Source organism: Lacerta agilis, chromosome 2 (genome assembly GCF_009819535.1).
Source record: "Lacerta agilis isolate rLacAgi1 chromosome 2, rLacAgi1.pri, whole genome shotgun sequence".
NCBI classification, from domain to species: Eukaryota; Metazoa; Chordata; class Lepidosauria; order Squamata; family Lacertidae; genus Lacerta; species Lacerta agilis.
The window spans coordinates 47511146-47524606 of record NC_046313.1 but is presented as its reverse complement, the minus strand read 5'-3'; the positions used below and the strand labels follow the sequence as shown (position 1 = coordinate 47524606).

Below are 13461 nucleotides of genomic sequence, written 5' to 3'. Positions count from 1 at the left end.
CTGCCGAAGTTGATGGTGCTTGGTTTGGATGCTCCTGGATGTCTACGGGATGATGCTTCCGTTTGGACTTTTAGACACATGGATTGACCCTGGACAGGGGACTTGACATACTGCCTTGCTGCCAGGTAGGCCTGGGGTTCAGGACACTAGCAGGCAATTCAGGACAAACAAATGAAAGTGTTTCTTCTCCCAGTTAACTTGGGATAGCCCTGGCTGCTAGCCTTTTCCTCTTAAGTCTTCATGCTACCCTTGTAGAATTCAGCAGGGAGAAGAGGAGTCAAACAGGCATTTGTGGGCTCTGCTCATCTTTGGCTCTGTCTCCACCTGCTGCTGGGCTCCCCGCTTTCTTCCCCACCAGTCCCAATGGGCACCAGCTACAACTGGGCCGATGTAGCCTTACAGCTTGATCTTAACTATGCTTGCTTATAAATAACGAGTGCTGAATTCATCGAGGTTTACTTCCTTTCAATAAGAATAGGATTGGTAGTTTTCATCTGAATGCTACTTGACACCACTGGCCTCCGATTATTATTCTGCTATTGCTGTTTAAAACAGTACCACCAGGAAAGGAACTGTTGACTGATTCCTAGTCCCACACAAGCACTACAGCGTATAGATCCAAAGGTCTTCATGTATCTTCACAAGCATCCGTTCCTGCCTCCCACACTGCGCCATTTCTGTGCCCTGTTTTCCAAATGCTGTGAAGCATTGCAAAGGGTGGTTCATTGATCCAGGGCTATTGACCTGAAATGAACCGCACCTATGTAAGTGGTCAGTGAGTCACTTCTTGAACATCCTCCAAACCTTGCACTACTCTGGCTTGCCACAGTGGCCGTAGCACACTTGTGTTCAGCAGGCTCCTCTCCTAGGAGTGGCAGGCTCACAACAAAGCACCCTTGTCTGATTTACACTCTACTGGGGGGGGGGGGGAAGGACACGCACGAGTGAAAATCCACCCAAAGGAGATTAAACTGAGCTAACCCTAATGAGTATCTGTTTGGTTCTTCCTGCAGGGCAACCAACAGCACAGCCCTAACCAAGGTCACATCCATATGTTTAAAGCACGCTAATACCACTTTAGCTGTCATGAAGAAGCATGAGAGCTTCAGTTTATTAAAGCTGCTGGGAACTGTAGATTTGTGAGCCCAGCACCCTTAACAAACTATAGTTCCCATGACCCTTTGGGGAAACCCATAACTGTTAAGAGTATGCATGTATGGTGTGGATGGGACCCATGTCTGCTCAGAAGTAAACTCTACTAAATTCAATGGGGTTTGATCCCAAGTGGAATTAGGATTGTATTCTAAAGATGCATCACCTTCAGCAAATCGCTTCAAACTTCTGTCGTGCTGTTGCTGCTCTACTGCCACTGCTACTACTATGGTTACTTTTAGTTTAACTTCTATGCTTTTCAATTGCCTCAGCTGCAAGGAAGAATGATCGAAGGTCCAGCACCCAAGTGAATAGCACCTTTGACTTCATTTCCTACCCCCCTCCTTATCTTGGGACAAGACTCAAGCTCCATGGAAGCAGGAAAGAATTACCTATGAGGGCTGGTGCATGGTTAGTTTCATCAGAAGGATGCCAGTGAAAACAATCTGTCTGGGCCAGATTCAGCTAAGCAGTTGCTCTAGAGAAAGCCAGTGTAACAAGTCTCGCTAGTTCAATGGAGGTTTCCCTCCTTTCTTCAAGCCCAGCAAGGCTCTAAGTGGCCAAGAGAACTCCCAGAACAGATCAGCAGAGGGAGAGAAGAAAGAATGTTCTATCTGGCAAGCGGAAGGGCTTACGCTGATAGAACAATTGTAATAGTGCGGTGTTGAATTCCTCCCTAGGTGTCAAATTATCTCTGCTCCAGTTGTGATATTTAGAACTCTTTCCCATCCGGATCACCACTGTGTGTGTTTTCACAGCTTTGCTTGGCATCCTTGGTAGTCACGGAGCATCTGGGGCCATTCACAGGTCAATTGCAGTGGTCCATCATGTGATGACTGGGGAGTGGGAATGGGAGGTGGTTTTAACTGGGGAAATGGTGAAAAAGCACCCCTGGAAGGAGCAAGTGCCAAAAGGCTCCCTGTAGAGGCTGCGTAGGCCATGTTGATTCCACAGTCCTTCTTGGGTTAGTCATGTAGATGTCACAAGGATAGGGGGTGGACTATCTCCTGATATTTTCAAGGAGGGCATTGGCTCTGTCGTGCATTCTTGTTTGGGAAGTTTCAAGCAGCTCCATATCTTCCATACTTCAGCATTCAGTCTCTGGACAGAGTGTGATTGGTGCTGTGAGTTCTGGGTAGCAGTTGTCTAGTAATCACCATGCCATGGCAGAAGAGGTTGGATGTTAAGTACCTTATAGGAACAAGAGCACTGAATGACTATTTCTGTCATCTAAATCAGGGATCCCAGTTACGTCCACTAAGTATTATTGCACAGTAATCTCCAGGGACATGTGGTTACAAAGTGTTTACTAGCAAACTCTATTAAGTCCCCCTGTAATTAAACAAGAACCACATGGCACTGGCAATCTTCTGCCCCTGTCTGCTCTTCCAATTCTCTTGGTGAAAGGCCTGGGTGCGGTTTCCTATGATGGGTGATCAGCCATCATGGCAGAATTTGCCGAGGTGTTTGCTGCTACTTCAGGGACTCACATGAATGAATGGAGAGGACATGGAACCAGCTCTTCTACATGGGCTTGATGACATAACAGACATTGTGTGTGGAGATGACAGTCACTAAGGGCAGTCCTCATCATTCTGTACATACACTTAGGCCAGAGTTAAAATCCTGTGACTCAAATGTCTGCTATTGGTTTTCCCCCTCGTTTATCAGACAGTGAAGACTCTGATGGATTTCAGCCGGCAAGTAAAAACAATTCTTTTCTCCCAGGCATTTTGAGTAAAATTTGTAAAAACTCTTTGGCTTTATTGTTCTCCTGCAGTTGCTCTATAGTTGGTTTTCTATTAACTCAGTTGCTTTTAACAACTTATGTTTTATGTATTATTTTGTGCATTGTTGGAAACTGCCATGGGATCACATTGATGTGGTGAACAGCGGTCTAGAAATTGGAGAGGTGTATAGCTTCTAATATTAGCTCAGAAATATGACAAATAAGGGTGGATGTTTTTAAGGGAATAGAGAAGACTAATGAGACATTGTGCTGCTTCTTGTGATTTGGTTTTGCCACTTTAGGATATGGCAAATGCAATGGGAAACCATGATTTCCCACTATATGAATGAACCTGTATGAATCTTGGTTGCATGTACTTCCCTCTCTCCTTCCTTGCGAGTGGCTGCATGGAGGAGACTGGAAATGTTCACCTCTCCTTCTAAAAAAAACCATTGTTCCCTGTCTGCACTCACAGAACTGTGGTTTGTTTAATCATGGCTTGTTAGAATAAATCAGGATCAAAGTGTGGTTTCATTTCCTGACTTGTTCCAAACCCACAGCTTAAAGAAACTACAGTTCCAAGAGTCTGAATGTAGCATGGGCTTGGTTATAAGCAAAAGCTTCTGATCGCCATGTGGCTGCACCAGAGGAAGGGAGCACACAAATGTGATGCTTGTGTCGGCTTGTTCATGTGGTTAGAAACAATGGCTTCCTGAAGAGCCTATTGCCTTACTACAGTCATCTGATCTCTCCTTGGCTGGAAGAGCCCAAAGCACAAATAAGAATTGTGGTTTATCTATGAATCATCCTAGTCTCAACAATGTGTTCAACTTGTCATGCATTATGCTTAGAATTTTTTCCCCCATTAACCAAATCTATTTAGGAATCCATTGCCCAATGAATGGGATTGTCTTTTGGTGTATTGGATGTGTGACATACTAACATGGTGTTTTCACATTTATTTATCCATGGGAAATGATTCTGTGATCCACATGTGTAAGATGTTCCTTCTGAACTGGAACCAATAAGAAATATATAAGTGGCTTGGGACCTTACTTCTCATGAGTAGAACGCTGCTCAAGGGATAATCCTGCTGCCGGGAGGTTATTTTCACAGATTCCCCTTTTCTCGTCTGCAGCCTCCACTCTCATCCAAAAAAGTTAGTGGGGCTCTTTGCACAGCATAGGAGATGTTGCCTTCCCCGCCCCACAGCGGGAGCCTCCATTGGATCGGAATACCTTTTGTGAGTAGAATGAGCTCTTCCATTCACAGAAGGGAAACTCCAGCTCCAAGCTGTAATGATTCACACATTCATTACAGCAAACCTACACAACTTGTGACTCATTGAGCCTTTCTTGGATCTTTCAGTTGCTTGGCAACCTGTTTTTCACAGGCCCAGGTAGGCAGCAACACCCCCTCATGCCCCCTATATAGGCAAGCCCCCTATATGACTGCCATATGTGGCTGCTGAGCTGCAATTTGGCTTGACCTCAGTCACAAGTTCTGCAGGCCTGCATTACAGTCGCCCGTCCATTAAAAATAAATTAATCCTGCCAGCAGCATACATTTTTCCACCCTAGGGTTAACCTACTTGTCATCTCAAGTATTTCCTCCTTGGCCCTCTTGCAACATGGGCAGTGGCTCTCTGAGGACAGGAAGAGGGCAAAGCTCTCTAATTCCACTCCTACGTTTGATGGATATCAATCCAGAACATCAACTGGAGAAATTGAATTATTTTAAGTGCTTGGCATGCCCAGATAGAATTGTGGGCAACTTTCCTAATGATAGCAGTGCACTTAATTTGGCTGAATAATCATATTTGCGATAGTGGCAGGGTGGAATAAATGCATTATGGGGCACAGCCCAATGTCTCCCATTGCTTTCTAAAATCCAATGGGCAGAGCAAACAATCCCATTCGTTGGCTGCTGTAGCCTGATGCCACATCAAAGCAGAGGCTTAATAAATGTGCTTTGGACGTCTAATTAGTAAGTAGACCAAGACTCTTGCCTTCTTCCACAAATGCATCCTGGAGAGATGAAGCAATGTTGGCAGGGCAGCTGGTGAGAACAAGAATTGATGAGATAGGCACCAACTTACAAAAATTGTTGGATGAAACTCTGCCACTATGCTACAGCCCTTCTCTCTATACTCGGAGCTTTTTGCACCTAAAGTACAACGTTGGCAATTACAGTGGAACTCCAGAGATTTGCTAAAGTTGTATTAAATCCTGCAGTATAGATACTCTGGTCTTTCTTCCTGCTATCTTTTTAGTTTCTCCCAGGCAAAATGGCCAGTTAATCTAGACACACGTAGGTCTAGTTCCCCTAAATTTCAACTAAAATTGTTCCTGGACTCTACAGATGTCAGATAGGAGGAGCACATGGCTTGATTTTCCTCCACACACAGAGAGAGAAAGGCAAACATCTCCCTGCACATTGAAAACTAGGTATAACAGAGACCGATTCTCCTGATTTTCTAACTGGGGAAAGCATCCAAATATATAATTCCTCACATGAAGTTTGAAGTGGAAAAAATCTAGGAATGATTTGTTATTAGCTCATCTGTTTGCATGAATCAGACATATGTAAGATTAATGCAAAGGCAAGTTCTAGCAACAGATGCAGAACTACATTAGGTTTTGGATTCTGTAGCAGATAGTAGTGTCCTTTGGAAATAAGAGTTGGCTGACGAAGAAAAGGTTCATATTCTGTGTAAGTCTACATTCCTACCAACAAGGATGCTACGTTAAACAAATATACCCTATTAAATCTTTCTCTGAATACTCTTCTGCGAAGTTCATTGTTGGTTACCTGCCAAAAGCAGATATTAGAAAGCAGTATTTGACATCTGGTAGTATATTGTAGTTGATGTGATATTTGATATTTAACAGTATTTGGTATCTGACCATCAACAGTTGATAGTATTTGATATTTGACACCTGTTGCTTTGCATCTGATAGTATTTGATATTTGGCAACCGGTTCCCTTATCATACCTAATATTTGACTATAAATATTTTCCAGCCTATATTTTATATCTGGTAGCATGAGGTATTCTGTAGAATGCAGTCCACTGTTTCATTGTTTCATTTGATACCTTGTGGTGGCTTCTTCCCCTTGATCAGAGGCACTTGCTGGAACATGTCAAGTGGCACTGCTGGAATTTCCTGACATCCCAGCTGTTGTCAATATGACCAGGACTTTAGAGAAGAAGGGCAGAGTGGGGTGGCAGAGTGCGGGGGAAGACTGGACTTGTATTTCAAGCACTGATCAGGGTTTGAAATGTATTTGAAATAAAGCGTGTCCTTCTACAACTGAAGAGTTAGAAATGGTGAGGAGCATGTGAAATTTCCTCTCTAGACTGTCTAGACTCTAGACAGGAGTGTCCCTAAGTTTGAGTGATTACAGATGACTATTTAAACACTATTTAATATATTATGGTGTGTATATAAATATTAGATAAGCTTGACACCAGGTAGGTGGGGAGAATTTTTATTACAGCTGATCAAAAATCCAGAGAAGCGGGAGACTGGTGAAATTTTCCTTATCACTTAGTCGTTTAAGAAGACCCATGATGACAGCCAAGTGCAGAGCCATGGGTCCTGTGTCTCATCCCAGCAAGTGGAATGGATACATTTTACCCCACAGAAGGTACAAATGAGTGATTGGTGGCATCAGTGCTGGACTGTGGAAGTGAATGGTCAATTGTAACCACTTGACATCCACCTCACCAAGTAGTTATATGCATATCACCTTGAGCTGTTATTTGGTAAATGGCTCGGCCATTTCATTTAATGGCTTTAAACTCTTTCAGCCCCTTCTATGCTTATTTATTGCCCACCACTAAATTGCCCAGCCAAATGTTAGATTGCCACCAGTGTCCCCTTCCGTTCTTCGCCACTGTAAAGCGTATAACCTTGTTTCCATGCCATAGTAGCCCCACAGCCAAATCAGCCATAATTGGGGCTAATGAGATAATTATATTCTGAAATCTCTGGTTTTCTTCCAGAAGTGCAGATGTTGCTAGTCAGAAAAAGTGTAAACTTCTCCAACCTGCTCTTTTGGTTCTCTGCAGTTACCTTTTCTGGTCTCTGATAACGCCACAGAGGCCGCTAACAACTTTGAAATCTGCATTTGGTGCAAACCCATATAATAGAATTGTTATTTGTTATTATTAGTTTGGAAACCACCAGAAGTTTTCTAGGCACTATAGAAAGATTTAAAAGCAACACAGTCCTTGTGCCCACCGGCTTACAATCTAGTAAACACAGTACAAAAGGAAAATGAGAGGTTACAGGATAACAAGTGTGTTCAGTCACAAATTGTTTATGAAGATATAAAAAATAAGTGAATATATAGTGTAACTATTTGTATACAGGAAGTTGTTTTACACTGGAACAGACCATTAGACCAACTGGCTCAGTGCTGTGTCCTCTGACTGGCAGCAGTTTGGCTGGGTCTCAAGCAGATTTATCTCCCAGGTTTGCCACCTGCGAACCTTTCCACTGGAGAGGCAAGAGACTGAACCCAGGGCCTACACAAGATGAGCTGTGTTACTGGGCTTTGGCTACTTGTCCTGAACAGATGGGTATACCTACTCCCGAGTAGGGGAGAAATTAAGTTTGGTTCACATCAAAAGTTGAACCTACCTAATTCACATTTTCTGAAACAATATGAGAATCAAAACTCAGTCAGCCTTCAAAATTCGCCCATGTGAATTTTGCAATGCAGTTCTGCAGTGCATATGCTGTGGTCAAGTGTGCATGAAAAGAACACCATAATGCATTGCATCAGGAGAAATTGTTTTGTAGAAATGTATATATTAGACAAAATTCATAAAAGTGTATATATTAGGAGAAAATTGTGCTAAACTATGGGAAAATTTTCACGAGAAACTTTTTTAAAGACCTAACTGTAAACTGGCATGGAAATGCAGAGAACGAAACTTTAGATTGGAAAAATGAGAAACCAAGACTGACAAATTCACCCATCCCTCATCTTGTGTTGGACCATTGATCAAGCCCAGTTTTTTAACAATGCAGCTGGCACACTGTTTTTCCTATGGATGCTACTTAATATCCTTTTACTTGGGTGTGCCAGAGGCTGAATGCAAGATCATCTTCATTCAGAGCACCTCATGGGGACCATTAAGATTTCCTAGGTTAGTTGTCTGCAGCTTTGCTTTGAATTTTTTGCCCTCTGGCTAATTTTCTGTAGTGTGCAGGTGGCCAACCGGCAGTCCAAAAAAACCCCAACCCCCCAAAAAGCTTCAAAATTTTGGTCAGCAGCTCCCCCAAAAAAGCTCAACAACTTTGGGTAGCCCTCCCCCCCCAAAAAAAACCCTCAACGAAAAGCTCAACAACTCTGGGCACTTTGTGATAAATAAGTGGGTTTTGGTTTGCAGTTTGGGCACTCGGTCTCTAAAAGAAAATCAAAAATTCTTTCCAGGTGCTACTGGAAAGAATTTTTGATTTTGTTTTGACTATGGCAGACCAACACGGCTACCCACCTGTAACTGGTCTCTAAAAGGTTCGCCACCACAGTTCTATGTGGTTTTAGAACAACTGGAAGAGGTAGTAAATAAGTTGTTTTCAAAAAACAACGGCAACACTTTTTTATTGGCTGCATGGCTGGATGGGGGGGGGGTCACCATCCCCAGCAGTCCTCCTCTCACTGCAGCACAAAGGAATGTGATATTTTTCCACCCTTCCTCCTTGCCTCATCCTTACTCCAGACGTTTCAAGTACTTGAGTTGCATAAAATGTAGTAATTTCTAATGTGGCAATTGCGGTAAAGTGGTTTTTCTCCAGTGTGTGTGTGTGTGTGTGATGATACAGCTCCTTGCCAAGGGTGAAAGGGACCCTAGGTATGACTGTGTGGTGGCCATTGGCAGAAACAAATGTTTACCCATCTCTGCTGCAGAGGCAGTATTGTCTAGCTTCAGTTCAGGTGTGTGTTTTATGTGACTAATGCATCACGCTGTCGTCATATCAACATGGGAAAGGAGAAAGCAGAGAGTCATTCATAGGAAGACACAGAAGATGCTGAATTGATGGTTGGAAAACTGCTAGCAAGTGAAGTAATTTTACCTTGGCGAAAGATAACTCTTGTTAAATAACTTCTCTGAATTATGTTTCTTGTAAACATGTCCTATGTGCCTGAGGAGGGAGTTTTCCTTTCACATTTCATCACTTTGCTATCTAGCAGCCTTGCCAGGTTCTGTACCAGATCAAGATTACAGGAGGGCAAGGTGAGCTTTGAAGTGTTTTTGGCCTCTTAGGTGCTATAAATATCCAAGTTGCTTTGAACACTGTTGCTACGTTGAACTCAGTTGGCCCATTCTCTTTCAATAACAGTGTGTGTGTATATAAGCTGGTGCCCTCCCAAATGTTCTTCTCTAAGTGGAAATCTAAAACACCCTCAAACTATCAACACAAGTTCTGAGAATGACACTCCCTAGTTGCTGGGTTGCTTCCATGAGCTAGCTATATTTTTTGCCCTGAAACACCCAGGCCTGTTGAAGAACAGGCCCTTGAAACCTGCAACATTCTAAAGAGCTAGATGGCCCATTAAGAGATGATGCCTCATTTACTGGATACCTGTAAGGGATTTGCTCTGGAAAAGGAACCCTCTGTTCTAGGCTCGCCTGGCTTTCAGAAATCATTTGACTGGGAGGAAAGGAGAACCAGAACAAATCTTGACTCTCCCCACATCAGCACACAGCAGGCTGCCTATCAGGATATGTAGAGTGCACTATCTCATCCAGCAGCAGCTTGTTTCCTGCTGCTAGGTTACTGTGTGTGCATGTAGTAAATGACCAAGGGAACCAGATGGATTGTTAATGGGAGCCATGGCAGGAATTATATATATATATATATATATATATATATATATATATATATATATATATATATATATATAGTATTCCAGAAATCTTAACCAGTGCAAAGACCAGATCTTCTGTGGAGTTAGCCATCACAAGACCAGAGTTTCTTTGTTGTGCATTTTAGAAGCTAGATCCTAACTCTGTCAGATTTTTGTGCAGGTGTGTTATCAGAAATATTAAATGGTAGTAGAGGGAGGAGAGATTATTTCCCTGGATTTTGCCTTCTTAGGCACAGAAAGCTGATTTATAGCAAAGACACTACACATATTTACTCAAAAATCTCAAAAAATACAGTGGGACTTGGTTCTAAGTATACATAGAATTTCTCCCTCTATCTCTTCAGTTTGATTTAACTTGATCAACAGTTTTCCTCTTGCTAAATGGATTGTATCCTTTAGACAATTTGTTTTCATTTACACCATCCACAGAAGTGGTTCTCAGACTTTTGTCTCCAGGCCACATTTTCAGAATAGAAATTTGCTTGCGCACTGAATTTTTTTATTGATTAAATACATTGAAAAACAAAAACAACTTTGAGCAGTGCTTGAATTATAAGACAGAACTACTTTATACTATGATCATGGGACACCCAGAAAGTATAAAACAATGCAGCTACATAATAAAATGTATCATTCCCAAAATATAATACTGATTGTCCTTGAATCTTCCCACTGCACTTGCCATCCTCTCCTGCCACACCACACCCTTTCAGAACCTCTGGTCTGCACTGTATCACTCATTCCTCTCAACCCACAATCCTGTCCTGCATAAGTGGCCATCTCCACATAGTGGGAAATTAAGTAAAAACACCAGAACATTCTCATTCTCTTAAAATAATTTCTTTTCTCTAGATCAGGCATGGCCAAACTTGGCCCTCCAGCTGTTTTTGGCCTGCAACTCCCATCATCCCTAGCTAGCAGGACCAGTGGTCAGGGATAATGGGAATTATAGTCCCAAAACAGCTGGAGGGCCAAATTTAGCCGTGCCTGCTCTAGATAATAATCTGGTTGCCTTTCTTACCTTGATTTGTCATCTCTGGGAATTAGGGTGATCCAAATGATTGCACTAGACACACACATCTAGGAATGCGCACACCTCATATTTATGGGACCGCCTCTCCTGGTATGCCCCGCAGAGGACCTTAAGGTCCATGAATAACCATAGTTTGGAGGTCCCGGGCCTTAAGGAAGTCAGACTATCCTCCACCAGGGCCAAGGCCTTTTCAGTGATCACTCCAACCTGGTGGAATGCTCTGTCCCATGAGACTAGGGCCCTACAGGACTTAACCTCCTTCCGCCGGGCCTGTAAGACAGAGCTATTCCGCCTGGCCTTTAATCTGAACTCAGCTTGATCTTTTATTTCCCTTCTCTTCCCCTCCTCACCTTTTTATGAACATTACCCACTCAGGGACCCCACAGCTAATTCTCCCCTGGCCTCCTTGCTGACCCAAGTAGGGCTAATTTAGCCAGCTAGCCCTAGTGACTATCTAATGTTTATTGGATGGATTTCTCCAAAATTAATTTTTGAACTTTGAATTTTATTGTTATTCATGCTTTTATACTGTATTTTATGCTGCTTTTATGTTGTATTACAATTAAGTGTTTTAAATTTGTTGTTAGCCGCCCTGAGCCCGGGTATCTGAACCAGGAAGGGTGGGGTATAAATAAAAATGTATTTATTTATTTATATGCCCAATTGTATATTCTCATCAAATATTAGGATGGTGTACAGCAATTTAAAATCATTAAAAGCCATATGGAACAATCATTATATTGAGTGGCTTATTTAAAAAAAAAAAACTGTAAACAACTGCAACATTTATTTTTTTTAAGTCTTCAAAAGATGCCCAAATCTTTGCCAGAAGAGTGTCCCACAGATAAGACCAGAAACACTAAATGTTTGACTTCTGGCTGAGGCCAGTAGGATTTAATATGGGGAAAGTTAACAGTGCTTTTCTGGATGATATCGGCGATCGTACTGAGAGTGTGAGACTGCTCTTTACAAATGGACAAGTCTGAAAACTTCTGACTGCAGATAAAAACATATTTATCTCCCACTGTTATCAATTCCGCTTAGGAAAGAGGCAACAGTTCTTTCTGGAGGTAGTGGGGAGGCATGTGAGGCTGAGTTGCTGACCAGCAACAACGATCCTCACCTCTCATTTTGTGAACCCTGAGATGCTGCCTGCCTATGTGCTTGTGCCGGACTATCGATAAACTCTCTCCCATCTTGGGAGAGGCTACCCATCAAAAGCGTCTCTTCTTAATGGCATTTTAAAAATAGCTCGGCACCAGCAAGAGGGAGGGGTTGGCTCCCTAATAAGGTAAGGTGGGGAAACTGAGCTAGTGGAGTAATGGAAACATTTACGTTCCAGCCAAGCACGTGACAGATCACTCAAGTGTGGTGCTGTCTTATTGTACTGCCTGTAGGTGGACAGGAGCCTGTCAAAAGCCTGGCTGTGATATGCTGTGGATGACCAGGAGTTTCATCTCATCACATCACCAGCAAACCTGTTGTGTGTCCAACTACACCAGCTGTCAGTGGTTGTGGGTGAGGAGAGGATGCACATGGAATTCCCTTCATCTCACTGGTGCCCTTGTGTGCAGATTGGAGGCAACCCTCCCCTCCATTCTGTTAAGTGAACTGCAGCATAGTTATCAGATCTAGACTGTGACCTGGTAGGAATTTATGGTGTTTTGGTCTCAAATGCAGTGCAGTTATGAAGCACTGAGATCTCCATGAAGGGAGCCATTGGCTCACATATCCATAAGTAATAAATCTGGATGATATTAGAAGGACCTGGCAGAAAATCTGTTTTGGTAGCTTTTTAAGAGGGTGTGCTATATATTCATAGCTTGATTGAATATAGACCTCAGGATCTTGTATCTGTATAAAATCCTGACATTTCCTGATTAATCATCTTGTCAATCACTGATAAATGTCCTATGGCAGAGACCTGGAACCTGTGGATTATATGGAGTGAGACCACTGGACAATCTAGCTTGGTATTGTCTGCACTCCAGAATCTCAGATGGGGGCACCATTTCCAGCCGTCCCTGATGCTAGGCGTTAAACCTAGAGCTTTCTGCATGCAAAACAGATGCTCTACAACTGAGCCTTGGTGCTTCCTTCAATGGTCAGGAAAGGTGGGAACTGCCACACTGAACACTGTGTGGAAGGAAACAGGTTTCCCACCCCTGCCCTAAAGCATCTGCTAAAACACCTTGCTAGCATTGTGAATATATATGTATGCTCAGGGGGTGCCATTTAACTTGTCATCACTTTAAAGATGAAGAACAATTTGAAACAAAGTGCCTACTCTTTTCGGTTGAAGCCTTAATAAAAAATACAATGAAACATCGTATCTGTTTTGTGCCTCTAACTCCCTGGAATCAATAGCAAGAAAAACCGCTCAATCTGTGTTGCAATTCTGCCCACCTTCCTCCAAATATATATTTGTGTCTCTTCTCAAATTAAGGAAAACATAAAGTATATGTTGCATAGCTGTCAACCTTTCCCTTTTTGTGGGAAATTTTCTTATTATAGCATTGGGAAACAGCAGGGAGGGTTGACAGCTATGTTGGGATACAATTAATTGCTTCAGACCTCATTTTGCCAGCTTTTGATAATTTCCCATGAGCTTGGAAAAATTCACTTTCAAAACTGCTGCTGATAGATCTCAAAGTGCATCTTTG

At 42.6% G+C, this 13461-nt stretch overlaps 1 protein-coding gene across 18 annotated transcripts in view; it reads left to right on the top strand.

Annotated features, from left to right (window-relative positions):
• The window catches only part of ABLIM3 (actin binding LIM protein family member 3), a 142070-nt gene that overhangs the window by 7926 nt on the left and 120683 nt on the right, over positions 1-13461 (top strand). The gene's annotated exons all lie outside the window — the stretch shown is intronic.